This window comes from Protopterus annectens, chromosome 11.part0 (assembly GCF_019279795.1).
Source record: "Protopterus annectens isolate FY-2018-M chromosome 11.part0, PAN1.0, whole genome shotgun sequence".
In the NCBI taxonomy this organism is placed as follows: Eukaryota; Metazoa; Chordata; order Ceratodontiformes; family Protopteridae; genus Protopterus; species Protopterus annectens.
Window position 1 is genome coordinate 36,730,322 of NC_056745.1, and position 17,376 is coordinate 36,747,697.

Sequence of the window (17,376 nt, forward strand, 5' to 3'; positions counted from 1 at the left end):
TTTATGTAATGCTAGCCCTACTGACTTAAGCTCTGGTCATACTGAATGTTATTGCCTAGCATTATGTTATGTTTACCTTTGGACAGGTGGATTCATAGATGACCTCCCTTTGAAAAGCAGAAGCTACAGGGAGGCTGCCTGTGCTGCAGGACCAATTCATGCTGGATTCATGAAAATCACATGTTGTGCCATCAGTGTGTCTCTCAGGGGAATGTATGGCACACACAGCAGAACCCAGTGCAATGTTTAATATTGTAGTGCTGTGAATAATGCAGGGTGCAATATATGCACTGTGACCAGAAGTACAGCAAACAGTAGAGTTTAAAACTTTAAACCAGCCACACTAGTGGTGCACACTAATACTTTTTTGCAGTATTTTTGGCTCTCCTTAAGCTGACCCTCAGGTGGTCCTAAGATCTCTCCTTGAATCCCCACCCCCAGGTTTACTGGACCCACCTAAGCCTCTCCTTGGATAATCCCAACACATATCTGGGACTGATAAGAAGACCAAGGGACCTGATATAGTGTTACACTGCTTGAAGACCAAGGGACCTGATATAGTGTTACACTGCTTGAAGACCAAGGGACCTGATATAGTGTTACACTGCTTAAAGACCAAGGGACCTGATACAGTGTTACGCTGCTTGAAGACCAAGGGACCTGATATAGTGTTACACTGCTTGAAGACCAAGGGACCTGATGTAGTGTTACACTGCTTGAAGACCAAGGGACCTGATATAGTGTTACGCTGCTTGAAGACCAAGGGACCTGATATAGTGTTACATTGCTTGAAGACCAAGGGACGTGACATAGTATTACACTGCTTGAAGACCAAGGGACCTGATATAGTGTTATGCTGGTTCAGGGGGGTATTTTCTACCTACTTTTCCCTGCACCTGCATGTTCCCATCTTATGTGGATTGGTCAGTGTGCAGTGGACCTCATTGTGTCTTAGCCATTCTTCTGTGCACAACTTAGCTCAAGCCCTGCCCCCTACAGTATACGCACCCCTATGAATCCCTGCCCACTACCAGGGATCTAATTTGGTAATGTTTCCGAGAGCATGTACCACCCCGAAGATGGTTATTCCCATCCTCCATACCTGTGCCATTAAAGAACCGAGACACTTACTTTACATGTATCACCTGGGATGTAGCCAGGGATTTTTCCCTCTGTGCTACCCATGCCAGCTGTGCAACATGTGCATATCACTGAGGTGACATGTATACTGATATCGAAAGCATGATGCTCAAGGCTATAGCTCTCCAAATGTACAGATAAGGCTTGCAGTAACTTTGGCATCTACTCCTTCCTGTTGGAATTTATTTACACCCAGGACACGAGACACCTCACAACATAAAACTGCAATATAACACCTATGTTGAGGATAACATCCCGCGTCATGCATGTGCAGGTGTGCATGTACATGCAGGTGTGTAGGAGAAAAGAGAAAGGCCTCATGATCTTTACATGTGTTGTGGAACACAGGCATAAGTAATTTATATGCACATGTTTATATGCCAGTGGGCTGTCAATGATGATGTACAGAACAGTGTGGTAGAAGCTGTGTGTATGTTGCAGACCAAGATGTTTCAGCCAGTACACATAGCTGGGCAGTATGAGTCAGGAAGCTAAGTGAGGCATTGGTATCATTACTTGTTCCTGAATACTGGCCTTCATTAACACTTCATGCCTTCACTGTCGACAGCTGATGTCACTGTGCGACATGGCACTAGGCTGTAAAACTGTAGCTACAGACTTGTTAGCACATGATAGTGCAAACTATTTAAATGAGTACAGAATACTGCTGTGTGGAACAGCAGCAGGTGCATGTTATGAATCAAAGGTTAAATACTAATGCATGCTCAGAAGATAATCTGAACACCAGTGTTTAAACAGATGGGCAAACCCCTGTACCCCCAACATGGAAGGCCACACGCACCACAAACCCACCATGTTAACCATGCTAATATTCTCACTCAGTGGCCATATAACACTGGGATGACTATAACAATGCAGTGTGGGTGCGTGATGCACAGAACCCCCATATCAGGGATGAGGTGCAGTGTAGTTTACCCCCTTTGAAAACAAATTGTTTCTTTCTGTGTTTGCTAGTAACCTGTGCAAACACTAGCAATATGACTGTATAGCCCATGCACCTCATGCATGTTTGTAACACTAATCTTGGTGTTAGACAGCTGCCATGATCCTAGTCAATAAACGTTCATACTTGAATGAATAATGTTCACTTTTTATGCTGTGCAGCCATCCCTTTGGAGATCATTAGTTTTTATTAGTTCTACCATGCTGTTTGGGCCAACGTCTAACATAGTTTTGCCTGTTGATACTGGAAGAATGTAGATGAGTGCACATCTGCTGCCCATACCATGCCCGGTTGGTTTGTATACATGCAGGCATGAATGACCTGAGACGTACATATAGTGATGATTGGGATTGGCTCTCTGTGTATTTGTTGGGGAGATGGTACCTGGACTGCATCATCTGTGACACTGCGAGTTTCTGGACTTGCACTGTGAAATGGTAGTATCACAGGGGACTCACACTGGACAGTACAGCCCTGTAACCATGATGTAATGTCACAGGGTCTCAGGCGGACAGTACAGCTATGTAACCATGTTGTCATGTCACAGGAAGATTAGACTGGATAAAATAGGCTGTAATCATATTGTAATGCCACAGGAGGCTCAGGCTGACAGCACAGCCAGGTAACCATGTTATAATAACACAGTAGGGTCGGACTAGATAGTACAGTGTTGTAACCATGTTATAATGTCACAAGAGGCCTGGGCTGGATAATACAGGCTGTCACCATGTTATAATGTCACAGGAGGCCTGGGCTGGACAATACACGCACTCACCATGTTATAATGTCACAGGAGGCCTGAGATAGATAAAACAGGCTGTCACCATGTTATAATGTCACAAGAAGCCTGGGCTGGATAATACAGGCTGTCACCATGTTATAATGTCACAGGAGGCCTTGGCTGGACAATACACGCACTCACCATGTTATAATGTCACAGGAGGCCTGAGATAGATAAAACAGGCTGTCACCATGTTATAATGTCACAGGAGGCCTGGGCTGGATAATACAGGCTGTCACAATGTAATAATGTCACAGGAGGCCTGGACTGAATAATACATGCTGTCATCATGTTATAACGTCACAGGTGGCCTGGGATGGATAATACAGGCTGCCACCATGTTATCATGTTAGAAGAGGCCTGGGCTGGATAATACAGTCTGTCACCATTTTATAATGTCTCAAGAAACCTGGGCTGGATAATACAAGCTGTCACCATATTTTAATGTCACAGTAGGGTTGGACTAGAGAGCACACTGCTGTAACCATGTTATAATCTCACAAGAGGCCTGAACTGGATAATATAGGCTGCCACCATGTTATAATGTCACAGGGGGACTGGCCTGGATAATACAGGCTGTCACTATGTTGTAATGTCAGAGGAGGCCTGGGATGGATAATACAGGCTGTCACCATGTTGTAATGTCAAAGAATGCTTGGGCTGGATAATACAGACTGTCACCATGTTTTAATGTCATAGAAGGCCTGGGCTGGATAACACAGGCTGTCACCATGTTATAACATCACAGGAGGACATAACTAGATAATACAGGCTGCGACCATGTTATAATGTCCAGGGGGCCTGGACTGGAAAATGCAGGCTATCACCATGTTATAACATCACAGGAGGCCGGAACTAGATAATACAGGCTGTGACCATGTTATAATGTCCAGGGGACCTGGACTGGATAACACAGGCTGTCATCATGTTATAATGTCACAGGAGGTCCCAGTTGAATAATACAGACTGTCACCATGTTATAACATCACAGGGGGCCTGGGATGGATAATACAGGCTGTCACCATGTTATAATGTTAGAAGAGGCCTGGGCTAGATAATGCAGGCTATCACCATTTTATAATATCACAGGGGGCCTGGGATGGATAATACAGGCTGTCACCATGTTATAATGTCACAGGAGGCCTGGGCTGGACAATACACACACTCACCATGTTATAATGTCACAGGAGGCCTGAGATAGATAAAATAGGCTGTCACCATGTTATAATGTCACAAGAGGCCTGGGCTGGATAATACAGGCTGTCACAATGTAATAATGTCACAGGAGGCCTGGGCTGAATAATACAGGCTGTCACCATGTTATAACATCACAGGGGGCCTGGGATGGATAATACAGGCTGCCACCATGTTATAATGTTAGAAGAGGCCTGGGCTGGATAATACAGGCTGTCACCATTTTATAATGTCTCAAGAAGCCTGGGCTGGATAATACAGGCTGTCACCATATTTTAATGTCACAGTAGGGTTGGACTACACAGCACACTGCTGTAACCATGATATAATGTCACAAGAGGTCTGGGCTGGATAATATAGGCTGTCACCATGTTATAATGTCACAGGGGGACTGGCCTGGATAATACAGGCTGTCACTATGTTGTAATGTCAGAGGGGGCCTGGGATGGATAATACAGGCTGTCACCATGTTGTAATGTCAAAGAATGCTTGGGCTGGATTATACAGACTGTCACCATGTTTTAATGTCACAGAAGGCCTGGTCTGGATAACACAGGCTGTCACCATGTTATAACATCACAGGAGGCCTCAACTAGATAATACAGGCTGCCACCATGTTATAATGTCCAGGGGGCCTAGACTGGATAATACAGGCTGTCACCATTTTATAAGGTCACAGGAGGCCCTGGTTGAATAATACAGACTGTCACCATGTTATAACATCACAAGGGGCCTGGGATGGATAATACAGGCTGTCACCATGTTATAATGTTAGAAGAGGCCTGGGCTGGATAATACAGGCTGTCACCATTTTATAATATCACAGGGGGCCTGGGATGGATAATACAGGCTGTCACCATGTCATAATGTCACAAAAGGCCTGAGCTGGAAAATACAGGCTGTCACCATGTTACAATGTCACAGGGGGCCCAGGCTGGATGACACAGGCTGTAACCATGTTATAATATAACAAGAGGCATGGGTTGGAAAATACAGGCAGTCACCATGTTATAATGTCACAGGGGGCCCAGGCTGGAGGATACAGGCTGTAACCATGTTATAATGTCACAGGGGGCTTGGGATGGATAATACAGGCTGTCACCATGTTATAATGTCACAAGAGGCCTGGGCTGGATAATACAGGCCGTCACCATGTTATAATGTCACAGGAGGTCTGGGCTGAAAAATACAAGCTGTCACCATGTTATAACATCACAGGGGGCCTGGGCTGGATAATACAGGCTGTCAACATGTTATAATGTTAGAAGATGTCTGGGCTAGATAATACAGGCTGTCACCATTTTATAATGTCACAGGGGGCCCTGGCCTGGATAATATAGGCTGTCATTATGTTATAATGTCATAGGGGGCCTGGGACAGATAATACAGGCTGTCACCATGTTGTAATGTCAAAGGATGCTTGGGCTGGATAATACAAGCTGTCATCATGTTTTAATGTCACAGGAGGCCTTGGCTGGAAAACAAAGACTGTCACCATGTTATAACGTCACATGAGGCCTGGGCCGGATAACTCAGGCTGTCACTATGTAATAATATTACAGGATGCCTGGGCTAGATAATACAGGCCATCAATATGTTATAAACTCACAGGAGGCCTGGGCTGGATAATACAGGGTGTCACCATATTATAGTGTCAAAAGAGACCTGGGCTGGATAATACAGGCTGTCACCATGTTATAATGTCAGAGGGGGCCTGGGCTGGATAATACAGGCTGTCACCATGTTATAATGTCACAGGTGGCCTGGGCTGGATAATACAGGCTGTCACCATGTTGTAATGTCACATGAGGCCTGGGCTGGATAATACAGGCTGTTACCATGTTATAATGTCACAGGGGGCTTGGGATGGACAACAGAGGCTGTCACCATGTTATAATATTAGAAGAGGCCTGGGCTGGAAAATACAGGCTGTCACCATTTTATAATGTCAAAAAGGGCCTGGAATGGATAATACAGGCTGTCACCATGTTATAATGTCAGAAGAGGCCTGTGCTGAATAATACAGGTATTCACCATGTTATAACATCACAGGGGGCCTGGGATGGATAATACAGACTATCACCATGTTATAATGTTAGATGAGGCCTGGGCTGGATAATACAGACTGTCACCTTTTTAAAATGTCACAGGGGGCCTGGGCTGGATGATACAGGCTGTAACCATGTTATAATGTCACAGGGGCCTGGGATGGATAATACATGCTGTCACTATGTTATAATGTCACATGATGCCTGGGATGGATAATACAGGCTGTCACCATGTTATAATGTCACAAGACGTCTGGGCTGGATAATACAGGCTGTCACCATCTTTTAATGTCACAGGAGGCCTGGACTGAATAATACTGGCTGTCACCATGTTATAATGTAACAGGGGGCCTGGGATGGATAATACAGGCTGTCATCATGTGTAATGTTAGATGATGCCTGGGCTGGATAATACAGGCTGTCACCTTTTTATAATGTCACAGGGGGCCTGGGATGGATAATACAGGCTGTCACCATGTGTAATGTCAAAGGATGCTTGGGCTGGATAATACAGGCTGTCACCATGTTTTAATGTCATAGAAGGCCTGGGATGGACAATACAAGCTGTCACCATCTTATAACATCATAGGGGGCCCTGGCTGGATGATACAGGGTATAACCATGTTATAATGTCACAGGGAACATGGGATGGATAATACAGGCTGTCACCATGTTTTAATGTCACAGGAGGCCTGAGTTGGCCAATACAAGCTGTCACCATGTTTTACAATCAAAGGGGGCCTGGGCTAGATGATACAGGGTATAACTATGTTATAATGTCACAGGGAGCCTGTGATGTATAATACAGGCCGTCACCATGTTTTAATGTCACCGGAGGCCTGGGCTGGATAACACTGTCTGTCACCATGTTATAATGTCACAGGAGGCCTGGACTGTATAATACAGGCTGTCACTATGTAATAATATCATAGGAGGCCTGGGCTGGATAATACAGGCTGTCAATGTTATAATGTCACAGGAGGCCTGTGCTGGATAATACAGGCTGTCACCATGTTGTAATGTCACAGGGTGCTTGGGTTGGATAATACAGGCTGTGACCATATTATAATGTCACAAGAGACATGGTTTGGATAATATAGACTGTAACAATGTTATAATGTCACAGGGGCATGTGCTGGATAATACAAGCTGTTGCCATGTTATAATGTCACAGGAGGACTGGGCTGGATAATACAGACTGTCACCATGTTGTAATGTCAAAGGATGCTCTGGCTGGATAATACAGGCTGTCACCATGTTTTAATGTCACAGGAGGCCTGGGCTGGACAATAAAAGCTGTCACCAAGTTATAACATCACTGGAGGCCTGGGATGGATAATACAGGCTGTCACCATGTTTTAATGTCACAGGAGGCCTGGGCTGGATAATACAGGCCGTCAACATGTAATAATGTCACAGGAGGCCTGTGCTGGATAATACAGGCTGTCACCATGTTATAATGTCACAGGGGGCCTGGGCTGGATAATACAGGCTGTAACCATGTTATAATGTCACAGGATGGTTGGGTTGGATAACACAGGCTGTGACCATGTTATAATGTCAGAGGGGGCCTGGGCTGGATAATATAGTCTGTAACCATGTTATAATGTCACAGGAGCATGTGCTGGATAATACAAGCTGTCACCATGTTATAATGTCACAGGAGGATTGGGCTGGATAAAACAGGCTGTCACAATTTTATAATGTCACAGGGGGTCTGGGATGGATAATACAGGCTGTCACCATGTTATAATGTCACAAGAGGCCTGGGCTGGATAATACAGGCTGTCACCATGTTATGATGTCACAGGGGGACGAGCTGATTGATATAGGCTGTAACCATGTTATAATGTCACAGGGGGCCTGGTATGGATAATACAGGCTGTCACCATGTTATAATGTCACAGGAGGCCAGGGCTAGATAATTCAGGTTGTCACCATGTTATAATGTCACAAGAGACCTGGGCTGGATAATACAGGCTGTCACCATGGTATAACGTCACAGGGGGCCTGGGATGGATAGTACAAGCTGTCACCATGTTATAATGTTAGAAGAGGCCTGGGCTGAATAATACAGGCTGTCACCATTTTATAATGTCACAAGGTGCCTGGGATGGATAATACAGGCTGCACCATGTTTCTAATGTCACAAAAAGCCTGGGCTGAAAAAGACAGGCTGACACCACATTTTAATGTCACAGTAGGATCAGACTCGATCGTACACTGCTGTAACCATGCTATAATGTCACAAGAGACCTGGACTGGATAATAAAGGCTGTCACCATGTTATAATGTCAGAGGTGGCCTGGGCTGGATAATACAGGCTGTCACCATGTCATAATGTCACAGGAGGCCTGGGATGGATAATACAGGCTGTCACATGTAATAATGTCACAGGAGGCCTGCACTGGATTTTACAGGCTGTCACCATGTTATAATGTCTCAGAGTGCCTGCGCTGAATAATACAGGCTGTCACCACATTGTAATGTCACAGGATGCTTGGGCTGGATAATACAGGCTGTGACCATGTTATAATGTCACAGGGGCCTTGGCTGGATAATATAGACTGTAACCATGTTATAATGTCACAGGGGCATGTGCTGGATAATACAAGCTGTCACCATGTTATAATGTCACAGGAGGATTGGGCTGGATAAAACAGGCTGTCACAATGTTATAATGTCACAAGAAACCTGGGCTGGATAATACAGGCTGTCACCATGTTATAATGTCACAGGGGGCCTGGGATGGATAGTACAGGCTGTCACCATGTTATAATGTTAGAGAGGCCTGAGCTGGATAATACAGGCTGTCACCATTTTATAATGTCACAAGGGGCCTGGGATGGGTAATACAGGCTGCCACCATGTTTCTAATGTCACAAAAGGCCTGGGCTGGAAAATACAGGCTGACACCATATTTTAATGTCACAGTAGGATCGGACTCGATAGTACACTGCTGTAACCATGCTATAATGTCACAAGAGACCTGGGCTGGATAATACAGGCTGTCATCATGTTATAATTACGAAAACTGCTTTAACCAAATCCACCAAGCAAAACAGAACGAGGAACCTTGTTTACAGACAAAATCGCCACCGAGCCAAAAGCTTCTTAGCTTGCGGTGAAAACGCTCTTTTGTTGGTTCAAAATAAAAGCGTTAAGAAGCTTTTGGCTCGGTGGCGATTTTGTCTGTAAACAAGGTTCCTCGTTCTGTTTTGCTTGGTGGATTTGGTTAAAGCAGTTTTCGTAGTTTGTCCTTGGAGGATTCCTGTTGGTTTGCAGCTTATTCGCCTTCCGTGGTCTACGTTTATTCATCGGTGTTGGTTTTTGTATCTAACATCTAAGCGAATGGCTACTGGTAGTACTACTACCGACACAGACTTAACCTTGCTGATAGCGGGTCTATCAGCTAGACTTGACGACATTAACTCTAGGATGGACATGATGCAAGGAACATTTCTTGCACTAAGAAATGGGCCTTTTGGGAATGTTCCGACTACACAGCAGAGTCAGGGACCAAATGAGGATTGGATTCCAGCAGCGCAACCTGCCCCTCGGACTATGCCAACTACTGAGGTTCCTGATATAGGTGCGAGCCAGGGATGTGGTTTACAACTCTCTGGTTTAAGCCCAAGGGAGTTAGAAACAGCAAGTCGGACTGGGTCGTATGCTGCAGTAGCATCCAGCGATCGGACCACAGTCCAACCAACTGGTCGCGGTGGAGTGTTTGTTCCTATCAACAATACTAATAGATCTTCTGGGCCTAATAACAGTATCCCAGATCTTGGCGGCTGGTTACTGGATACTACTAACTTGTTGTTCATTGAGAATGGAACAAATACAGGTACTGTCGAAAATAATGACAATGTAAGCCTAGTAGAAAAGCTTAAAATTTTCGATTCTAAATTATTAAAATTAAAGAAACTGCAGCTCGAGGCTGCGTACTTTAAGCAATGTATTAATGAAAATATTGTACCAAAAGGCCTACGGAGTAGTTTTACGCCTTCTGGTTTAATTTCAGACCACGACTTTCTGGTGGAATTAGAGGCACTATTTCAAAAACAGGGTGCTGAGCTAATGCATGTAATTATTAAACATTATGGTGTAAATGTTGACGTTGTTTTAAAAGAAATTAATGATTTAGACAACGAGATTAAGCAACATTTAGATTTTAGCAGATACCAGTTCGATTATGGATGAATTCTATCTAGCACTGACACATTATTACTTAAATTAAAGGGTAATAAGAGCAAAAAATTGAGTAGGGACAGGGAAGCTTATGGCAAAAATGCTGCTTATCCTAATCTTAAAGGGACTAGACATGTACGTACTAGTAGTAACAACGAACACCCTTGTCAAACACTAGGTGAGGATGAGAATAGGGTAGAAGACCTTGATGAAGATGATACTGGGAATGTCTATGTTTCTCCAACACCTAGAAGGAGTAACAGAATTAAGGGTTTTGTTAAAGATAAAGGTAATCACGATAGAAGTGACAAAGGTTCCAATGACAACAGGAACCAAACCACTCAGAATAAAGGGAATGGCAATAATAATAACAAAAATTTTTTTAGGACAACGCAGCAAGAAATCCTACAGGAACAGAACATAGTAGAAAATTCCTCCCTGGTGGTCCCTACATGTGACTCCCTTGTCGTAGATAGTTCTAGGACGGCAGATGCTGATGATTTAAGTTCACCTTCCCAAATGGGGGCTCCTGTTATTCTTACTAACACGAATGGTGATTTCACCATTTATAATTTCTCTGACATTATTTTGGATCAACAATTGATAGAAATGTTGGCTTTTGGAAACACCTTTGTTCCGACTTCCTATGGGAATGTTGCCAAAGAAATTATTGAGCTTAAGTGTTTTGTAAGAAAAATGAATCTCAAACTACTGTTCAACCATGAAACAGAGGTTGTGAATCAAGGGGAAGTAAACACCACCTCTAATGTAGGCACACTAAGATTGTCTAGTGTTTTCAACCCCCCATTAAATCCTACACTAGAATTGTTTGAGAACATGTGTGAATACGATTTTAGATTTTTGAATAATAAATATAATGAACATAACAGGACTACAATGTCTAACATCACCAAAGAACAACGGCTACTTTTGGATGAACTTTGTAAGCTACCTATACGGGTGTTAAAACCCGACAAGGGAGGAGGTTTGGTGATTTTCGATAATGTCACCTATAATGAAAAAATGTCTTCTCTCCTTGACAGTGACGCCTATATAAAAGCTTCAAAAAATGAAGTCAATGGCTCTACACAAAAAATTAGGGGATACTTTAGGGATCTCTTCTTAACGGGGAAAATTGACATTAAAACATATAATTATATTGACATCATGTCTTCCAAGATCCCCGTTATGTTTGGGATCCCTAAAATCCATAAAAGTGTGATTGATCCCCCGATGAGAGCTTTAATCGACAGTAGATCATCTATTACCTATCCATGTTCCAAACTAATTTCACACATTTTGGATAAATACATTAAGTGTATTCCAAGTGTGTGTAAGGACTCGTGGACATTTTTGGACAACATAAATAAATTGCCATATGATGAAGATGACAATCTGTTGACTATAGACGTCATCGACCTCTACACGTGCATACCGCATTTAGAAGCGGTTGAATGGACTGGGTTAATGTTACAGAAGTTTGGGGCATCTAGATTGGAGATTGATCTGGTGACGGAATTACTTGAAATTGTCTTAACCAGTAATTATTTCCTATTTGACGGCGACTTTTACTTCCAGAAACGAGGAGTAGCTATGGGCTCCCCATGTGGAGCTGGCGTCGCCAACTATGTAATGGGGTATTGGGAAGCGAACATCTTGGTTAATCTTCCTGTTATCATGACCCCCGTCACCTTCTACACCCGCTTTCTTGATGACATGTTCCTTTTGTTTAGAGGGTCAGAAAAGGAAGCGAAAATCTTGGTGGACCATATGAGTAATTCAACTGAGTTCTTGAGGTTCACTTTCAAATTTTCTACGACTGAGATGGATTACCTGGACGTTAAACTCACAAAGGACATTTGCCATCAGAGTTTTAAGTCTGCTGTCTTTAGGAAAGCCACTTACTGCAATTCGTTCCTGCACTTCACCAGCTTTCATCCCTACAAGCAAAAAAGATCTATAGTAAAGGGACAACTGGTGAGGGCAGGAAGAATGTGTAGTTCTATAGTGGATTTTGTTAAGGAATGTTCTTTACTAAAGGAAATGTTCATCAACCGGGGTTATCCTGAGAAATTGGTGTCTGACCTTATCGAGGAAGTCACACTTAAAAGATCAAAAGGTTTTTACACCCCTCTATTGCTGAACCAGAGAGTTTCGACCAGGCCTGTCGAGGGCTTTACAGACGTGGTACTTACAAGTGCTTCCACAAGCAATAATCGAGACCATATAGAATCAAATTTTGATCTATCCTTGAGTTTTATCACTACTTTCAGTACCAATTCAGATGCAATTTTGGACATTATTCGTAAGAATTGGAGGTTGATATCTTCAAACTTGTTATTAGTGGAAAAACTTGGAGGGGAACCCAGATTTACTTTTAAACGATCCAAAAACTTGAAAGAACTACTACAAAGGGATGTCCAACAACACAGTTTCTTCAAAAGGAAAGGGATGTTTAGATGTGGATTTTGTAACTACTGTATAAACGTCCAAACAGGAGAGACATTCCATGTCAGGGAAAGGAAGTTTGTTATCAGACATGCACTCAATTGTGAGAGTAAATCAGTTGTATACATTGCCATGTGCAATTGTTGTCCTGGGTTTTACATTGGGAAAACCGACAGGCGATTGCGTGACAGGATGTATGAGCACTTGTACGCAATTAGAACACGCAAGGATAACAATGCACTGGCCAAACACATTTCCTTGTTCCCTGGACATAGTTTTAGGTTCATGGCTATAGACCATGTACCTGTTAAAATGAGGGGGGGCCCTACATCTTTAATTTTGGAAAACTATGAGTTGGATTGGCAATTGCGCCTTGATGCTTTTTGTTTTCCTGGTCTTAATACCAATTGTAATATTGCCCCAGTCCTTAAATTAAAAAGTTTTTTTAGGTAATAATTCCTTACAGGTATCATGTAGGCATCTATGATACTAGATCCGACTTGGGCATTAGTTACCAATTCTTTGATCTAACTAGTTAACGTCCTGGCAGGTTGGATTGTTTATTATTATTATTATGATTTTTTCAGTTCCTTGAACTGATATATTGTGTCTAACTAGCTGACCTGTAATTAGATCATTCTGAGGCAGGATTGATCTAATATTAAGGTTCTTAATCAGTCTTAGGCCTCAGTTGGATGAAATTATTGGTAGTGAGGTGTAGATGTTTTAGGTTGTATGAGTACTTGCAAGCATGTTTATTTTTCATTTTGTTGTACATGTTTCTAATTTTAACAAAAATACAAGAAGATTGAACTAAACATGAATTGAACAAATTCTGGTTGCTCATATATTGGTCATTGTACGTTGTATATTACTGTTAATATTCTTTATGTGTTTTGGGTTTTTTTCCCTCATAGATCCATTTATTCACTATATATGGAGTCTGTATCAAACAGTTTTGACACTTCGTTGTCGTCATTTGTATTTTGGTTAAGTCGTGGAGATTTAAGCTGCATAAGTGAATGTATTTTTTTGGTACAATACGTGTCTTTTATATAAAGAACGTTTTTAAATATGTTTTATGATTAGGCATTTTGCATGTGGTTTTTAAAAAATAATTTGTCAGAAACAGGAAACAGGAATATGTTACTTCCTGTTTTAGTATTTTTAAACTGGAGTGTTTTCTTGTTTTACTTGTCTCTCTGAAGAAGCTGCAGTGATCTGCGGTGAAAACGCTCTTTTGTTGGTTCAAAATAAAAGCGTTAAGAAGCTTTTGGCTCGGTGGCGATCATGTTATAATGTCAGAGGCGGCCTGGGCTGGATAATACAGGCTGTCACCATGTTATAATGTCACAGGAGGCCTGGGCTGGATAATACAGGCTGTCACATGTAATAATGTCACAGGAGGCCTGCACTGGATTCTACAGGCTGTCACCATGTTATAATGTCACAGAGTGCCTGTACTCGATAATACAGGCTGTCACCACATTGTAATGTCACAGGATGCTTGGGCTGGATAATACAGGCTGTGACCATGTTATAATGTCACAGGGGCCTTGGCTGGATAATATAGACTGTAACCATATTATAATGTCACAGGGGCCTGTGCTGGATAATACAGGCTGTCACCATGTTATAATGTCACAGGAGGCCTGGGCTGGGTAATACAGGCTGTCACCATGTTGAAATGTCACAGGAGGCCTAGGCTGGATAATATAGGCTGTCACCATGTTATAATGTCACAGGGAGCCTGGGATGGATAAAACAGGCTGTCACCATGTTATAATTTCATAGCGAGCCTGGGATGATACAGGCTGTCACCATGTTATAATGTCACAGGAGGCCTGGGCTGGATAATACAGGCTGTCACCATGTTATAATGTCACAGGAGGCCTGGGCTGGATAATACAGGCTGTCAACATGTTATAATGTTAGAAGATGTCTGGGCTAGATAATGCAGGCTGTCACCATTTTATAATGTCACAGGGAGCCTGGCCTGGATAATATAGGGTGTCATTATCTTATAATGTCATACTGGGCCTGGGACGGATAATACAGGCTGTCACCATGTTGTAATGTCAAAGGATGCTTGGGCTGGATAATACAGGCTGTCACTATGTAATAATATCACAGGAGGCCTGGGCTAGATAATACAGGCTGTCAATATGTTATAAACTCATAGGAGGCCTGGGCTGGATAATACAGGGTGTCACCATATTATAGTTTCAAAAGAGACCTGGGCTGGATAATACAGGTTGTCACCATGTTCTAATGTAAGAGGGGGCCTGGGCTGGATAATACAGGCTGTCACCATGTTATAATGTCACAGGAGGCCTGGGCTGGATAATACAGGCTGTCACCATGTTATAATGTTACAGGAGGCCTGGGCTGGATAAAACAGGCTGTCACCATGTTATAATGTCACAGGGGGTCCGGGATGGATAATAGAGGCTGTCCCCATGTTATAATGTTAGAAGAGGCCTGGGCAGGAAAATACAGGCTGTCACCATTTTATAATGTCAAAAAGGGCCTGGGATGGATAATACAGGCTGTCACCATGTTATAATGTCACAAGAGGCCTGTGCTGAATAATACAGGTATTCCCCATGTTATAACATCACAGGGGGCCTGGGATGGATAATACAGACTATCACCATGTTATAATGTTAGATGAGGCCTGGGCTGGATAATACAGACTGTCACCTTTTTATAATGTCACAAGGGGCCTGGGCAGGATGATACAGGCTGTAACCATGTTATAATGTCACAGGGGGCCTGGGACGGATAATACAGGCTGTCACCATGTTATAATGTCACAGGATGCCTGGGCTGGATAATACAGGCTGTCACCATGTTATAATGTCACAGGAGGCCTGGGCTGGGTAATACAGGCTGTAACCATGTTATAATGACACAGGGGGCCTGGGAAGGGCAATACAGGCTGTCACCATGTCATAATGTCACAAAAGGCCTGAGCTGGAAAATACAGGCTGTCACCATGTCATAATGTCACAGGGGGCCCAGGCTGGATGACACAGGCTGTAACCATGTTATAATGTCACAAGAGGCCTGGGTTGGAAAATACAGGCAGTCACCATGTTATAATGACACAGGGGGCCCAGGCTGGATGATACAGGCTGTAACCATGTTATAATGTCACAGGGGGCTTGCGATGGATAATACAGGCTGTCACCATGTTATAATGTCACAAGAGGCCTGGGCTGGATAATACAGGCTGTCACCATGTTATAATGTCACAGGAGGTCTGGGCTGAAAAATACAAGCTGTCACCATGTTATAACATCACAGGGGGCCTGGGCTGGATAATACAGGCTGTCAACATGTTATAATGTTAGAAGATGTCTGGGCTAGATAATCCAGGCTGTCACCATTTTATAATATCACAGGGGGCCTGGCCTGGATAATATAGGCTGTCATTATCTTATAATGTCATTCTGGGCCTGGGACGGATAATACAGGCTTTCACCATGTTGTAATGTCAAAGGATGCTTGGGCTGGATAATACAGGCTGTCACTATGTAATAATATCACAGGAGGCCTGGGCTAGATAATACAGGCCGTCAATATGTTATAAACTCACAGGAGGCCTGGGCTGGATAATACAGGGTGTCACCATATTATAGTTTCAAAAGAGACCTGGGCTGGATAATACAGGTTGTCACCATGTTATAATGTTAGAGGGGGCCTGGGCTGGATAATACAGGCTGTCACCATGTTATAATGTCACAGGGGGCCTGGGCTGGATAATACAGGCTGTCACCATGTTGTAATGTTACATGAGGCATGGGCTGGATAATACAGGCTGTCACCATGTTATAATGTTACAGGAGGCCTGGGCTGGATAAAACAGGCTGTCACCATGTTATAATATCACAAGGGGTCCGGGATGGATAATAGAGGCTGTCACCATGTTATAATGTTAGAAGAGGCCTGGGCTGGAAAATACAGGCTGTCACCATTTTATAATGTCAAAAAGGGCCTGGGATGGATAATACAGGCTGTCACCATGTTATAATGTCAAAGAGGCCTGTGCTGAATAATACAGGTATTCCCCATGTTATAACATCAAAGGGGGCCTGGGATGGATAATACAGACAATCACCATGTTATAATGTTATATGAGGCCTGGGCTGGATAATACAGACTGTCACCTTTTTATAATGTCACAAGGGGCCTGGACAGGATGATACAGGCTGTAACCATGTTATAATGTCACAGGGGGCCTGGGACGGATAATACAGGCTGTCACCATGTTATAATGTCACAGGATGCCTGGGCTGGATAATACTGGCTGTCACCATGTTATAATGTAACAGGGGGCCTGGGAAGGATTATACAGGCTGTCACCATGTTATAATATTAGATGAGGCCTGGGCTGGATAATACAGGCTGTCACCTTTTTATAATGTCACAGGGGGCCTGGGATGGATAATACAGGCTGTCACCATGTGTAATGTCAAAGGATGCTTGGGCTGGATAATACAGGCTGTCACCATGTTTTAATGTCACAGAATGCCTGGGATGGACAATACAAGCTGTCACCATCTTATAACATCATAGGGGGCCCCGGGCTGGATGATACAGGGTAT